At 41.8% G+C, this 16615-nt stretch overlaps 1 long non-coding RNA gene across 1 annotated transcript in view; it reads right to left on the reverse strand.

Moving 5' to 3' along the window:
• The window catches only part of LOC121034436 (uncharacterized), a 153426-nt gene extending 146811 nt beyond the window's left edge, over positions 1–6615 (reverse strand). The window contains exon 1 of the long non-coding RNA XR_005792425.1: positions 6473–6615. This is a non-coding gene — a long non-coding RNA (uncharacterized LOC121034436). The remainder of the gene's footprint in view (positions 1–6472) is intronic.
• Between the last annotated feature and the right edge of the window lie 10000 nt (positions 6616–16615).

Below are 16615 nucleotides of genomic sequence, written 5' to 3' on the forward strand. Positions count from 1 at the left end.
TAAAGGGTTTGTAAACCATGCTTGTGTTTGGAGATGGTCTTGGAAGCAATGGTTGTGATTTATAGGTATTCGACAAGAGTAGATTCCTTGACATATAAAGGTCCCTGGAAATGTGGGGGAAAATGCTAAAGTCAACCATGTCAGGAGCTAGAGAAGCTAGTTAGGAGGCTGTTAGAGCGAGTCTTAAAGAATATTTAGGATTTAATCCGTTAAAGTTAAAGATTCTACTGTGATTCTTTAAGTATTATTATAGTGACTCAGGACTGGAGGAGTAGTCAGGTTTGAGGGGTGTTTGATCAGATTTAGTGGGTGGCTGGAAGTGTGGAGTAAGGATGAAGGAGAAATCCAGAACACCTGGCTCAGGCTGCAGCAACCAGGTGGTTGGGAGTACCACACACTGACAAAAGAGCGACATGTGGAGAGAAAATGAGGAGTAAACACCTGGAGATGTTAAATTTGATAAATTTTAGTTTATACAACATGATATATGGGTGTCCAGATTATGAAGAGAGATAGGAGGTACGGAGATGGATTTCAGAACTATCATCTCTAAAAATGATAATGAGAGCTGTGGGAATAGGAGTTTTTAAAGTATATAAAATAAGAGCTATTTTTTTTTAAATGTGGAATACCAACATTTAAGTAATATCTGAACAATTATTTTCATTTTTGAAATTATCTTCACATCTAACGTACCATTTGAACTAAACTAACTTTTTTGGGGAAGGCAGGCAGGGAAAGATTATGGTCTTCACAGATACAGAAACTGGGGCTTGCAAATTTGAAGTTCATCTAGCTGAACACCCACCTGGAGCTGTTCCAATAGCATTGTAGGGCATGCAATCAAGAGAGACACCCAACAGAATTAACGCAGACCACAGTGGTTAACAAAGCCTTCATGGAAGAAGTACCCATTATTTCACCAAGTGTTACTTATGAGCAATAGATCTTTAGCCTTGATATTTATGGTTTAATATTTTAACAATTAGTATATTTGCTAAGTGAGAGTCCTGAACAACTATTGGTAAAAGAAAAATAAATGCTCCTTTGTCTATTCCAGGATTATTGAAGATTTTACAATGACCTGGGCAACATATTAAGAACCGATTGCTATTAAATCTTGAATGACAAAATCTTGACAGAAATACCTCTTAATCATCCTATCACTTCAGGCCAGACTAATTATGATGGTACAAATGTGTACTTTGAGGCAGAACAGCAGCTAATAATTCTACCTACATTAGGCAGTTATTTGGACAGGAGAAAGATGCAATAACTGATTTATAATGTGAGACATGATTAAGAGGAAACTTTTGACTATATTAATCTTACCTACAATTCCTAACCTTGGGTGACACAGAATCAACTATAACAACATTCTGAATTCTTATAAACATTCTCCATGTTAGTCACAGAATTACAGCTACATCTTTACCTTTCACAAGTGACCTAAGGTTCTAAGAAGTATAATAATTACCATTAACCATCATATGGTTTGTTATATTTTTAAAGTACTCTAACATAGAATATTTAATTGGATAATTACTAAAGTGTTACAAAGAGAGCAAGATGGAAATTTTTACTCTTGTGTTTTATTTAAAAAGATGGGAGAAAATAAAGTTTATGGAGGATGAGATTTGCTTGGGTTAAAATAGTAGTTAATAGCAATAGTTTTAATATAAATAATATATTAAGAGCATAAGATAGGCCAGGAATTGAACCAAGTGCTTTATAAAAATTATTTCACTTAATCGTTACAATGAACTATGTATTATTATCCTCATATTACAGATAATGAACCTAAACCTTGAATAAGAAAGTTGTACAAAATTAAACAGAACATGTAATGGAACTGGGAGATGAAGTGAGTTCTAACTCACCATAACACTTTGCTCTTAGGAGTCATTCAGTAATCCTGTTGAATATCCATTACAATGAGGGTATAGTTGGAGACACTAAAAATCTATAAATTATTGTTTTATAAAAATATATACAGAATATTAGAATATTAAAAATAATTAAAATGAATAGATTCTTTAAAAATTACCCAAAATATAAACACGGTTCCTTTTTTTTTTAAACAATTTTTTCTTATGTTTATTTCTGAGACAGAGAGACAGAGCATGGGTGGGGGAGGGGCATGGAATCAGAGAGAGAGGGAGACACGGAATCCGAAACAGGCTCCAGGCTCCGAGCTGTCAGCACAGAGCCTGATGCGGGGCTCCAACTCACAAACCGTGAGATCATGACCTGAGCCGAAGTCAGTCACTCAACTGACTGAGCCACCCAGGCGCCCCAAACATGGTTCCTTTAAGAACTTAATAGTTTGGGGGTGCCTGGGTGGCTCAGTCTGTTAAGCGTCTGACTTGGGCTCCAATCATGATCTCCTAGTAAGTTCAAGCCCTGCATCTGGCTCTGTGCTGGCAGTGCAGAGCCTGGAGCCTGCTTTGGATTCTGTGTCTCCCTCTCTCTCTGCCCCTCCCTGGCTCGTGCTCTGTCTCTCAAAAATAAACATTAAAAAAAAAAAAAAAAAGAACTTATAGCTTGGAAGTCTATAAAGAGATAATTCCAAAACAGTGTGGGCACTGTAACAAAAAATGGAATGGAGAGGAAACAGACTCACAGATTACATCACAGAAAAAGGATCTTACGGGGCAGATAGGAATTTCTTGGGCCACAAAGAGTGAGGAGGCCAATTCTAGGCAGACAGGTCAGCATATGAAGAAAACAATGCATATACATATAAAACAGTAATTTAGAGAATAAAGAAAAAGTTTTAGATAACTGCACCGTGGTTTTAAGGGTGAAATGATAGAAGATGATGTTATTGGAACCAGATTATTATACCTGCTTTAGTCAAAGGAAGCATTAGAGATACTAAGCCAGTAAATGAATGTGGAGGTGGGTTTCCTAGAGAGTCAGATGATTGCTTGATGTGTGGGAAACTTAAGAGGGGCCTGTTATGGACTGAATCTTTGTGTCCCCTCCCCAAATGCCTATGTTGAAACCCTACTCTCCAGTGTGACAGTTTAAGGAAGTGGACCCTTTGGGAGTAATCGGGATTAGACAGGGTCATGACGGTAGCACTCTCATAAATGGGATTACCGCCTATGAGTAGCACTAAATAGCTTGTGTCCTCTGCTTTCTACCATATGGAGATACAAGAAGTAGGTAGTATGTGACCTGGAATAGGACTATCACCAGAGCCTGACCTTGTTCGTACCCTGATCTTGGACTTCCAGCCTCCAGAACTGTGAGAAATTTGTTTATAAACCACCCAACCTATGATACTTTGTTACAGCAGTCCAAACTGATAAGACAGTGCCTGAGAGAGAGGACAAGGTGAGTGGTTTGCTGTGAAGCTGTGCAGGAGTCAGACAAGGAGGGCCTGACTTAAGGCAGTAGAGTGGGCACAGAGTTGAGACTAGGTGTTTGGAAAGTCTGGATGAACAGACTTGGGTACCAATTTGCTAGCCTTCCGTCCACAAGGCTCGGTAAACCTAATTCCTCCATTATTATGTTCCCAAACCTATTTTATTTTTATTGATGCTTTCCTGAATATCAAAGCCTCTCTTGATAGCTCTCTCAACTAGATTCAACTTCTCATTCTTGTCATTCAAATCTTGTAGTACTTCCTCTGGCAAGGTGCTTAGCATGGATTCCTTAATTCCCAAGTTAATGTGTATCCATACCTTACCATGACTGGTCTGTAAATATCTGGAGAAAAGGATCAGTGTCTGATTACTCTTAAATCCATTACAAACCTAGCTCAATGTCTGAAGTATAGGTAAATATTAAATACTGGTTGAAAAATGAACTATTCTGCAATTCTTACCCAGTCCTTCTAATGACATAAATAGTCTTAGGCTTCACAGTAAACTTAATTAATGGCTAAATGCATTTGGTATCCACTCCCATCACACTTCACAATCCCAATCATAATACTCACCATTGAGTATTAAAATTTATTTCTAGATTCTGTTAATTGTATGATGATACCCACTGCACCTCTTACAATGTTTGAAACTCCATAAATGCTTATCTAATTAGTGAATAAATAAACAAGTCATTAATTATTTTGTCTCATGTGTTATGCATTTTGCCTCCCAGATCTTCCCTTTGTGCTCTATGCGTGTGCACACATGTATCTTTGCATGCCTGTCCTGCAACTTTGGCTCTTTAGAGCATACTCAAAAAATACAAAGAAACCCAGAGAGGGCTCTATGTAGTCAAGACGGAAATTAAAACATCCATTTTGACCTCTTCCAGAGGTATATTGTGAACTCTGAGAACACAGCTTCAAAACTGGCATTGCCATCTTAACAAATCCATTCGACCAGAGAATCAGGCCACACAGGGTGTCAGGTTCCACCAGAAGTTAGATGAAAGTCTTCTGGAATTTCACCATTTTCCCCCCCAAACACATATGCTGTGCTTAGAAGGTCCAGGGAAATTCAGTGGACACTGATTAGAAAAGCTAAGAGAAAACTCCCTGATCCTCAACTCCTGCCAACTTGAAGACAGTGTAGTCACATAGTTTTTGTGGTATCAACTGAATCAACACAGGTATTGGCACCGGATTTACTTATGAAACTGGGAAAAAGCTACCTGGAGTGAGGAATTTTGAATAATAGCCTAAATCCAGGTAAGAAGTAGTTTTGGTCTTCCTCATCCAGTTCCTGTATCCATCATACACTTCTGAGTTAATTCTACCACCACCTGTGTTCTCTTACACGATGTTACCCCAGATATTGCCATTCTATTTGGTGTCACCTTTCACCCTCCACTGTTGAGATGACATCCTTATTCATCTATCTAGTGTCTCCTACCCCTGCTACCCAGGACTTGAGAATTCTTCTGAGGTTTTATCTTGTTCTTTCCGTTGGAACATACTCACCTGTTTGTCCATTTTGTTTGATCTCTTCCCTGTTCCTTTCTGTGCATTAGATAAAACCACCACCTCTCCCAGTCTTAGAGGAGTGGCCTCCTGTAGGAGATGAACCTTATAAGCCAACTCTGCCCTAGCTCTTGGTGGTCTCTCAAACATTTTTGAGTGTCCAAACAGTCCATTCTATTTTTAATGGCTCCCAGTAGTTGAGGGTGTGCCGAGACCTGATCTTGTTCTAAAGAGGGAATGGTCTCTGGCATAGCTTTCAAGCATGCAAATATACCCTGTCCCGTGGGACCACAAGCCTAACCCCCTTGGCTACCAGTTCCAGGTGATCTAGGGGTGTCCCCTGGCAGCAGTTGCAAAAAATTGGGGCTCCAAATGAGTGTATAATATATGCTCCTGTCTGGGAGACACAGTCCAGTGGTATGGAGACAGAGAGTACCAAGATGGCCACACTGGCTTATGTCCAGTAGGCTTCTAGAGTGAGCCAAACCTGAAGCCTACCCTTAGGGCTGAAGCTACAGGACAAGCAAATAGTCCAGTTTCACACAAAGACTGGGGGTGTATTTCACTCCACCGTCTGTGCGGTGCTCTCCGGGAAGCAGCGTGCCAACAATGGTTCCCCGTCGTTACCATCTGGTGGAACCGAGAAACCCAAGTCCACAGGGGCCGCAAAAACACACCAGAAGCATGCAGACGCCTGTGCTTCGGGCCCTCCAGAAAAGACTGTGGTCAGTCCTTCCAGGTTTGTGTGATTAGAAGCCTGCCCCTCAGGCTACAGCCACAATAAGCTAAGCGGGCGCCTTCTCCGAGCTCCCTGGGCCTCATGCCTGCGGTGCCCTGGGGGTGGCGGCCCTTTAGGAGCTCTCTCCATTGGTTACAGGCCTGCGGGAAGTACGAGGAAGCCCCGCCCGCGCCCCCTGGCAACAGCTGCCAAATACGAGGCCTGCACCCGCCTCCTGAAGCTCTCAGCACCCCGGGGACACGTGCGCTCTGGCACACTGCCGGGACGGCGTGGAGAGGGTGTCCGCCGTGAAAGCGGAATAAAAAATAGAAAATGAAAGAAGAGGGAGGGGGGAGCGGAAAGGGAGCCTACAGTTTTAAGAAGAAAACAAAAAAGGCGGCGCCCAGCGGCTGGAGCTTGGCGAGGGAGCGGGAAGATGGCGCCTGCCAATCTTCCTGTGCGAGGACTGCGGCCTCCAAATGCGCCCCAAGCAGGCGCCTACGTCCTCAGGGCGGAGCTCCACGAGGAGCAAATTGAGCCTCTCTCACATCTAGAGAGCCGAGGCCCTCCGCGGCGGCCTGCCGCTGGGCCCAGAAGGTGGGTGAGTCCTAGGGTGCCCCCGAGACCCATTCCTCCCAGCGCGGTTTGCCACGGGAGTGTCGTGGAAGCGAGCCACCCCACCCCCTCCTCAGGGGGGTGGGTGCCTTCATAGCTGGACAGTTACAGGCCCGGCTCTCAGGTGCCACTCGTAGAAGCTGGGGGGTTCAAACCCTTTACCTCTCGGGGAGAAGCTCTGGGTTTCGGTGGGTCGCCACCTGGCCGCGCTCGGGGTGGGGGACTGTGCCCCAGCCTCCTACCTGCTTTCGTGTGGGCCTCTCTCCTTCGGACAGGATGCACAGGAGTCACTCAGAGAGTTTTTTAGGTTTTTTTTTCCAGGGAAACTTCTTCCACATTTATCTGTAGACTCTAACAGGAGGAGCAGAGCCCAGACCCTCTGAGGCCACCATCTTGAAGCGGAACTGGACAATTCTTTATAGAGTTTCTCCCCACCCCCCAGAGTCAGGTTTCTCCTATTTCACCCAGTCGGGCCACACACCTGCTCAGTATTTGATAGTGGCTCCCCTAAACCGTGCCAGAAACTCGTGGATATTTTTGTTGGGCAGACAAGTATCTCAGTGGTGACTCTTCATACCAGACTGCTTTAAAAAAAAATCATTATTTTGCAGACCTTCTTGCCATTGCAAATAATATTCTCCCTGCCTGAAATGGCCTTCCCTCTGTTTGTTTACACTCATAAATCCTACTCATCCTTCTCTGCTCAGATATTGCCTTCTTTGTAATGTCTTCCCTTATCACCTTATAAAATGAGAGGGGTAGACAGGCTTTCTATTTTATTAACCATCTATGGTCTGAGGCTTGTTCACGTCTCTTTAACCCCACCAGATGCGAAGGCACTTGAAGGGCAGGGGGTTTTCAACTCTTAATTCTCTGTGCTCAGATGTAAGTGTGAGTCCAAAGTAGAAACTGTTAACTATTTGCATAATGATTCTATTCACGTCCTTATGGCAAATATCTTACTTGCAGATATGGCCCCAGTAAGATGCACCTGTGCCAATTGTCCCCATCATTAATATGGCAAGTTCTGAGCATCCATTATTCCATAATTCCTGGGCGGCCCCCATATTTCAGCTGATACAAAGTCAACCTTCATATAGATGGCACCTCTGCTCTGGTGTGATCACCAAGAAGCCATAAAGAGGAATTAGTCAGCTTAGGTGGATAATTGATGGATGTCAGGTGTCCCTTTGTATAAAAGACTTGCTTCTAGACCCATTGCCTGAGGGCTCAAGAGGCTCCTAGTTGACAACCCAGATGCCTTCTTTTTACTTCCTCTGAATATCTGCATTTTCATCCAAAATTAAGGCACCAAGGACAGCTTTGAAGCGATGGCCTCGGGGCTAGTACATTTAATGAGAAATCTTATTTTCAGGGGTCATCTTCTGATACCTTGTGCTAATCACGCCTGGCCTTGAAGTGATGGGATTGCTATGCACCTACTTAAATTAAAAAAAAAAAAAAATCTTACAATTTAATAGGACTTATTAGTTTTAGAGGTTTTTGACAACTTGATTTGCTTTCTTCTAATTAGTTAATGGTTGGTTCAGGCTGTGACAGCCCCCAGCAGGGCTTACAGCTTATAGTCAAAGCTTATGGCCTTGAAATACAGGCTCTAAGCTTAGAGTGGTTAGGAAAAAACATAAACAGGGAAATAATATGTGTTTTCCATAATGAAGGGCTCTTCCCTCCTCCCTCTATCATTCAAAGAACTGAAGAAGGTCCCTCCCCCCACCCCCAGCCTGAAAAACTGACATTCTAAAAGTAAAAGATTTAGGAGTGCCTTACTCAAATTCATGAGTGCTATTCATTGCTGAGTTAGGATGACAACCCTCGTTTTTGACTCCCAGTGTAAAGTTCATTTCACAAAACACGATGCTGCCTCTTGCAAAATTCACCTGTTAAGCGTTAAAGTAGGTAAAATGCCAGTTTGAAGCTCAACAGGATGATAGGGGGGAAAGTAGGCTGAAGGAGAGCAGCTGAACTTGTTGATTGGTATTACTCCATGCAGCTACACCCCCACTTACACTACCCCAGCCCCCTGATCAGCATTTTCCTTTTGTGCAGACTTCGTAGCCAAAGAATCAATACATCATTAGCCTGTAGCATGTTGTTTTCTGGGTATCAGACGAGCTCCTGGGAGCATTCTTTGAGTCATAATGACAGGGGTTGGGCTGTAATGTAAGTCCTGAATTATGCCACATTAAGGATCTTCCTCCCCCATGAAGCTGGGAAGCTGCTCAAATATTCCCTTGTGTGGCTTCAGACACAGCCATCAAATATTTAGCATGGATTTTGGCTAATGTGCCTCACTTATCCCCAAGATATTCTCCTAAAACAGGTAGCTGGTATTAATACCCGTGAAGAGGTGAGGAAAGAGAGCCTTGAAGAGATTAAGTGGACAAGACTTGCATCCTGGAGTAGCCAAATCAATCCCTTAGATCCCTTTACTGCACTAGCCACTCCCTGTTCCTTTGGCTTTGAGAACCAGAAAGGTTTTGAAAATTCTCTTCACGGACTGTCTCCAGCTGCTCTATCCCCAGCCAGAGAGCTCATGACCACCGGCTGGCATTAAACTTCATCATTCTCTGCCCTCCGCTCCTATTCCTGAGCCTGTGTCTTCCCAAGACTCAGACGTCCCTTCTCTCTCAGCCTCCCCCAGCCCTCATCTCCTTCCTCTCCTTCCCCCTGAATGACTCATTTTGTTTACTGAGCAGAGAAGCTAATAGAAGGCAGCAGAATTTAAGCTTCCCTGGGACTTGCTTTACACGCTGACAAAATCATTCTTTTCTCTCTCTGTTAAATATTCATGGCTCTCAGATTTTTAGATACAAAGGTACATTTTGTTTTAAAATGTGCTGATCCACGACATACTGGTTTGCATTGATTTCTTCCTCTTTGCATTTCTATTGCATTGGAAATAAAGAGGTCCTCATTCACTTCTTCTGAAATATGGACCTGAATTTATCTTTGGTTTTCTTTTTAATTTGGTTGCTATTTGGCAAAAGGGCTGATGTTGGTAGACATTTTCCATGTTTGTGCGTTTTTCTCTTTTGACATGGTGCGCGTGCACACACACGCAGACACGTAGACACAGAAAAATCACATCATCTTTTCCAGGCATCACAGCCTCATGTTAATGTGATTTGAAAGGGATTTTGACAAAGGTTTGATCTATTACAGAGTTCAAATATTTACAATTTGGAACAAAAATAAAATGTAGATTTACACAGATGAAGAACAGACTCCTCCTAGAACAGTTCAGAGAATAGTCGAAAATGAAATGGGAGCAGAAGTGCCTCCATCTTAAAAAAGGAGGAGTGAAGGAAATGACATGGCATAAGAATTATGGAAAGAGAATAAATGGGGGTGGGAGGGAGGAGGGATAAAAATCCTGATTAATTCAGGTCACTTGACAGAGTCTTACAATGTACAGTGCAGATGAAAGGAGTAAAGGCTTTCAGATTCTGGAAGATACATGGGGAATTTTCTTTCCCCTAGCTGGTATCACACATATTGCCATATGAAACTAAACGAGAAAACAACCAGTTGATAAAAAAAGCTGATTTTTTTTTTTCTTAGTGTAGTAAGGGAATATACTATCTTGGCAGACTTTTCATAAAGTCGTGGAGTACGGAGGATAAATTTAGGAATTTTTTGAGGTTTTGCAGTCTTTTAGTTAAAATATGTGACTAGAATTGGGTAAGGATTCTGATCTAATTATCTGGGATTGGTGAACACTTCAGCTGGAAGACTCCTAGGGAGTCTGATGCAGTGGAAGAGTTAAACCATTCGATGCTTACTTAAATAATTTTTTTTAAAGAACCTGGAATTAAGAATAAAATTATTTGTGATTTTTACCTTCCCAGGCAACAGTTTCTTAGAATAGTAAAGTCATGTTGATGAAGGCAATGGGTTAATAAAGTCATGTTGGTATAAACAGTCAGCTGTGTGGGTATAGGAGATTTAAAATATTGATTATAAATTTTCATAATTAGGAAATACCTGAAAGTTTATCTGGCCTAGTATCAGCTCGATTCTTGAATTCCCTTGTGACATGCCAACCGGGTGCTCATTCAACCTCTCAGAGACAGAAACCAGTGCAAAGTTCCAGAGACTCTGGCAGAGGGCACTGGTAGATATTAACTCAAGGTTTCCAAAACTAATATAATTGAAGTATTCTATGGATCTCTACTTCTCTTTCCTTTTTTTAGTTTACGAAGACTGGTTTCATTGTCCTTTACTCTCTAGCTTTTCTCTCCTCGTATGTGCTTACTCATAGGACCTGCATCCTCATCACAAGACTTTCTGAGAATCTCCAGGGCCCTCCACGGTGTATGTATCTCATGGGCTTTATGAACACTTCCATCTTAACTTCCTCACAGCTACCAATGTCATTCCCTAAGCGTTTTCCAGTTCAGATTCTCAGAGTGGAACTCTAATTTGTCTGGCTTATGCTTTATTCCAGACCATTTCATGGGCCACTGACCAGTATGTGCATTGGCTATGTTGAGGGACAGGTGCCCCACTTTGATCAATCAAATGTTGCCCTGGTGAGGCTGGGTTCTGCAATAAGAGACCAGTCTGGTATTTCCTTGAAAGGGCTATTCTCAAGTAGTTTCTGTAAGGAATACTGTGAGTGGGAAGATTTTATAATGTTTTTAAAAATTCTTTTAAACTTTTTTTAAGTTTATTTTGAGAGAGAGAGAGAGAGAGAGAGAGAGAGAGAGTACAAGCAGGGGAGGAACAGAGAGAGGGAGAGAGAAGAGAGAAAGAAAATCCCATGCAGGCTCCACACTGTCAGCACTGAGCCTGATGCAGCGTTTGAACTCACAAACCTTGAGATCATGACTTGAGCCAAAATCAAGAATCGGATGCTTAATCAACTGAGCTACCCATCCATACTAGGAGAGAAGTATAGCTGTCCCTGTAATATTTTTCAAAGAAAATGATGAGGATGTCAATATCATAGCAAACATGTCTAGATCAGAGGAAATTTACCTATTTTGCCTATTGTGGACATTGGTCTTAGAAGACATCATGTTTTTAAAACTTTTGCCATTAATTAATTTTTTTTAATGTTGATTTACTGAGAGAGAGAGACGGAGAGAGAGAGAGACAAAGCATGAGTGATGGAGGGCAGAGAGAAAGGGAGACACAGAATCCGAAGCAGGATCCAGGTTCTGAGATGTCTGCACAGAACCCCATGTGGGGCCCAAATCCAAGTACAGTGAGATCACTACCTGAGCGGAAGTCAGATATCTGCTCAGCCGACTAGGCCACTTAGGCACCCCAGCTAATCTTAAGTCCAAAGACTTGGATGCACGTTGGGGATCTATCAAAACACATTACAGGGGTGCCTGGGTGGCTCAGTCGGTTAAGCGTCCAACTTTGGCTCAGGTCATGCTGTCACAGTTCGTGAGTTCCAGCCCCACTTCAGTCTCTGGGCTCCGTGCTGACAGCTCAGAGCCTGGAGCCAGCTTTGGATTGTGTCTCCCTCTCTCTGCCCCTCCACCACACATGCTCTGTTTCCCCTTCAAAAATAAACATTTAAAAAAATTAAAAAACAAAATACACTATAGCATTGTATACTTCAGTGTTTATTAGTGCACATGAACAGCTTAGCAGTTGAAAGTGGACCCCAAATCTCTGAATACCTTATCATCTTTTTATTTTCAGATGAAGTTTTTTTTTTTTTTTAATTCCTTCTATTCCTTCAACTAAATCCTGTGCCATCCTTCACAGCATTTATGAAAGTCAATTATGGTTGTAGGTTTTTTCTTTCTCGTTTTGTCTGTATTCCCCCATAAATTGTCACTATGGCAGGGGCCATTACTGTCTTGTTTACTTATTCCTAGTGTATAGATACCTGTTGAATAAAACAAAGCAGAATCACAGAGAGAGGACTGAGGAGAGTAGGGGAGATAAATTAATACTCATCCTGTAGGACTTCATTATATACATAAGGTCACCAGAAATAGTCTATAACTAAAGATATAAAGTAGGATATATAGACACAGTACTTTCTACTCTGGCAGCTTTTCTTGTTAAGGTTTAGAGTGGGATTTTTTTCCAAATTTTCACTCTTACAGGAACATGGATCATAAATATGAAACTTGTGAAGGAAATAAATAATGAGAAAAGTTCTTTACATCCTGATTTCAGAAAATCTTCTCCCCAAGGGGACATTATTTGCATGTTTTTCAGTTAGAGGTGAAACTTAACTGCAAATACTTCAGGAAAAGTAGAAACTAACCTACTAATAAGGTGCCTAGGTTTTAAAAATAGTTGTGCTTTCAAATCATGGCTCTGTGAGATTGTGTACAAATGGCTTAACCACTCTGACCCTCACCTTCTTCTGTAAAATGTGCATCCCACTGACATTACTAAGAGAGGTAAATGACAGGAGGGAATGCCTGATACGGAGTGCAAATAATACCTTTGATTTTATTGTATATTCTATATTGTTTAATCTTTGCCACATTCGTCAACACTAGTGGCTAAATGAAAAATTAGTGAAAAATTGAGGTTCAGAAAGTTCAAGCAACTTGCCTGAATGATACATCTTGAAAAAGACAAGTGCAATATTGTGACTTATAAGGTATGTTTATTTGGTCTCTCAGATGACCAAAGTAGATTTCACATATATATTTGATTTTCTCACAAAGTTCCTGGCTCACAGCTCCCAAAACACTAGGAATCTCCTCAGCACTGGGAACATCTTTTGTTATATTTGATCTCTTGTCCTCAGTTCCTGAAATGCTTCAGAGCCAGAAAAGTGAAGTGAGAGTTCTTGTTATTCATAACAAGCCCTTTCTACCACAACTGGGTTTATGTTAGTGAGGTGACTTTTGGAAAGCAGCTAAGGATGGGGGCTGGTTTTGGAACCAACTTCACGGAAGGGTGGAACTTTCAGTCTCATCTTCTGACTTCTGGGGATTGGAGAGAGGCTGGAGTTTAAATCAGTCCTGTATGGTCAATGACTTAAGTTAGTCTTGTCTATGTAATTAAGCATCCATAGAAACCCAAAAGGAAGGGGTTTCCAGGTCTTGCAGGTTGGTGAGCCAGAATGCTTTCCATGTGCCACTGAGCTGGGTCTCCAAACTCCACGAGGGCAGAAGCTCCTTTGTTGCAGACCTATCCCTATGTACTTCTTCATCTGGCTGTTGATTTGTATCCTTTAATAGTCTTTGTAATAAACCAGTAATCTAGTGAGTAAACAGGTTTCCTGAGTTTCATGAGTGGCTCTAGCAAATTAATCCAACCCAAAGAGGGAGTCCTGAGAACCTGTCATCTATAGCTCCTCTGTCAGAAGTTCAAGTTGCAACCTGGATTTGGGATCACCATCTGAAGTGGAGAGCAGTCTTGTAAGACTGAGCCTTTAACTGATGGACTCTGATGCTGTCTTTGGATATACAGTGTCAGAAATCAGTTGAATTGTAGACATCCAGCTGGTGTTTCGGAATTGTTTGATGGTGTGGAGGGATTCCTGCCCGCATTGGAAATTGGGTGAACTCTTAACAAGGATGGGATTTGAACCTAGTTATTGATGGGGTGAGGGGAAGGAGGGTGAGGGAACTGAAGGGGTGGAGATGAGTGTATGAAATTCAGTGATTTACAAGTTTTAATAAGTAAGACTTATGCAGACAACTGCAGACATCCATTCCACCGCTTATATATCTCCAAATCTGCATTTCCACAGAACCTCTGGGTGATTCTGATAACATTTATTCAAGACTTCCTCTACTAGGTGTTGTTCTAAATGGTTAAGTGCTTTGCTTAATGTCTCACAGCTGGTTGGTGGCCAAGGCAGGATCCAATTCCAGAGGCCTTGTTCTTAGCTACTTACTATACTCTGCTGGCTTTCCTGAGTCAGTTGTGCACCACATTTAAAAACAGAGACTGTGGTGGCTAGTGTGGTGCCTGAAACAAATCGGTATCTATCTAAAATTAACATGAAAGGTGGGTGTGATCAATGAAACCCAATGCATAACGTAATACCTGGCACAACATCCTCAATAAATAAATATTTATGAGGATAATAGCAAGTTTTCAGTCTTAGAGAAGAGAGACACAACATTCATTTAGCCATGGGGTTTTTGAAACCGAAACTAGAATAAACTGTAAAAGTCCTTAAGACCAAGTCACCTTGTGGATGCTACAAACCTCTCAATATTTCAGGCCCTTGGTCAGTCAAAGAAAAAGCAGCCTCTGGCTTGTAGTGTGGAAATAAGAGAAAAGACTAGAAATTTGACCCATGGAGAAGTAAGAGAGCTTTAAATGCCAGAGTCGAATAGACTTCTGACTGTAGCCAGCTATTTGACAGACAAGAGGGAGAGAAATAAATACTGCAGTAATGATGTCTACAATCACAGAAGTGATTCTACAACAGCAAAAAGATGCTTATGGACACGTGGGGCCAATGTGAGCCTATCGATTTCTCTCACAATTCCTTTTTATTGTTCATCTTTTCCTGTTAGTTCATGCAGCCAGCGTCTCGGAGACTGCGGTTCCTCTTGGGCCTGCCAATCTGATTGCTGTTGAGCATCCATGAAATATGAAGGTCCATGAGCCCTTTAATTGGACAAGTCCCCATTAATAATACAGTAGAGATGCCAGGAGTTGGGGTAGGCAGGTGGAAGAGAGAAAGACCAGATGAGGAAAAAAGAGAATCCATGAATGCAGTCTTCACACATAGAGGGGAACAGAGAGAAAAGCAGTCATTACACAAAATTCCATCCAAGCCACACGAGTGGTAGATTTGGCTTTAACAGCACACTACCCACTTGGTCAAGTCAATGAACTTTTCCAGTTGTTTGAGATCAAGATTATCTGAGTGCAAGGATTGCAGGTGAGATTGCTAGTGTCTGTAGTCTGCTTGATGCTCAGTGGATAGCACAATTTTATACCAGTGATTGAATCCCTGAATTCAAGCAATCTGTTACACAAATTCAAGTTACCACACGTCTAGTCTGGAAGTTGTTTTTCTTTTTAAAAATTTTTAACATTTATTCATTCCTGAGAGAGAGACATAGAGTTCAAGCGGGGAGGGGCAGAGAGAAAGGGAGACACAGAACCTGAAGCAGGCTCCAGGCCCTGAGCTGTCAGCTCAGACCCTGACGTGGGGCTCAAACCAACAAACCCTGAGATCATGACCTGAAGTCAGATGCTTAACCGACTAAACCATCCGGGCACTCCAACGTTTGTTTTGTTTTTGTGTTTGTTTTTTACTTAAAATGTGATTACTTAAAAATGTAAAATTAAGGTACTGGTTTAAGATCAGTGCAAAATATAAAATAGCCATCATCTCCAGAGAGTTTGGCTTATTCCTGGTTTAAAATAAACAGAAATGTCCATCATAATTTATAATTGAAATGTCAGGGTAGTTGAGAGACATTTAACACACCTTATTAAAAATGAATAAACCAAAACTGACATTTAAAAAATTTATTTATTCAGCTGTTTAACCAATGATGAACATTTTCTACATATAAAAATGTGCTAGATGCTCACGATTCAGTGATGACTAATGTGGGCACGTCCCCTGATATTGATGAGCATTTCAGGTTAGTGGGGGAGGGAAAGAGAAGAGTAAGCAGAAATTTGCCAAATCAGGGATATGTGTTATGAGAGAACAAGGGTAGTGTGTTCTGAGACCACAGAAGAGCATCTCACTCAAATGCAGAGATAATTAAGGCTTCCTGGAGGCAAAGTCTTCTAGCCAGAGGCTGAAAGCATGAGTGTGAGTTAGCCAGACAAACAGGGTGTGGAAAAGCATTCCAGGCAAAGGGAATAGTATGACCAGAGACTAGGGCACGTTTAAGAAAAGTAGAAAATAAAGCAACTTCATTTGGATTGTAGTATTTTGGACTGAAGCTTTCTGTCCCCCTAAAATTTCTATGTGGAAGCCCTGATCCCCAATGTGACGTATTTAGAGATTGGCCCAACAGGAGATAATTAAGTTTAGATGACATCATGAGGATAGAAACTCCAAGATGGGATTTAGGACCCTTTGATAAAAAGACGAAGAGACCTGAGGTCTCGGTCTCTGCCTTTGAGGATGTAGCAAGAAGGTAGGATGAGAGTTCTCATCAGAACCACAGCACAGTGGCACACTGATCTTGGATTTCCAGCTTCCAGAATTGTGAGAAATTAATAGTTTTTAAGCCACCCACCCTGTGGTTTTTATTAAGTAGCCTGGGCTAAGACAGGTACATTGAGAAAGACGTAGAGGTGAGACTAGAGGAGTGAACACAGACCAACATGAAATTCCTTTTAAGTCCTGCTGCAACACGCCTTTACAAGAACAGAATTGGAGGACCTTTCCAGGCTCTCAAATCTCACTTTCTAATGCCCCTTGCCAGGGAGGCTTCACTCCTACTACA

Source organism: Herpailurus yagouaroundi, unplaced genomic scaffold, assembly GCF_014898765.1.
Source record: "Herpailurus yagouaroundi ecotype Mexico unplaced genomic scaffold, PumYag 160, whole genome shotgun sequence".
In the NCBI taxonomy this organism is placed as follows: Eukaryota; Metazoa; Chordata; class Mammalia; order Carnivora; family Felidae; genus Herpailurus; species Herpailurus yagouaroundi.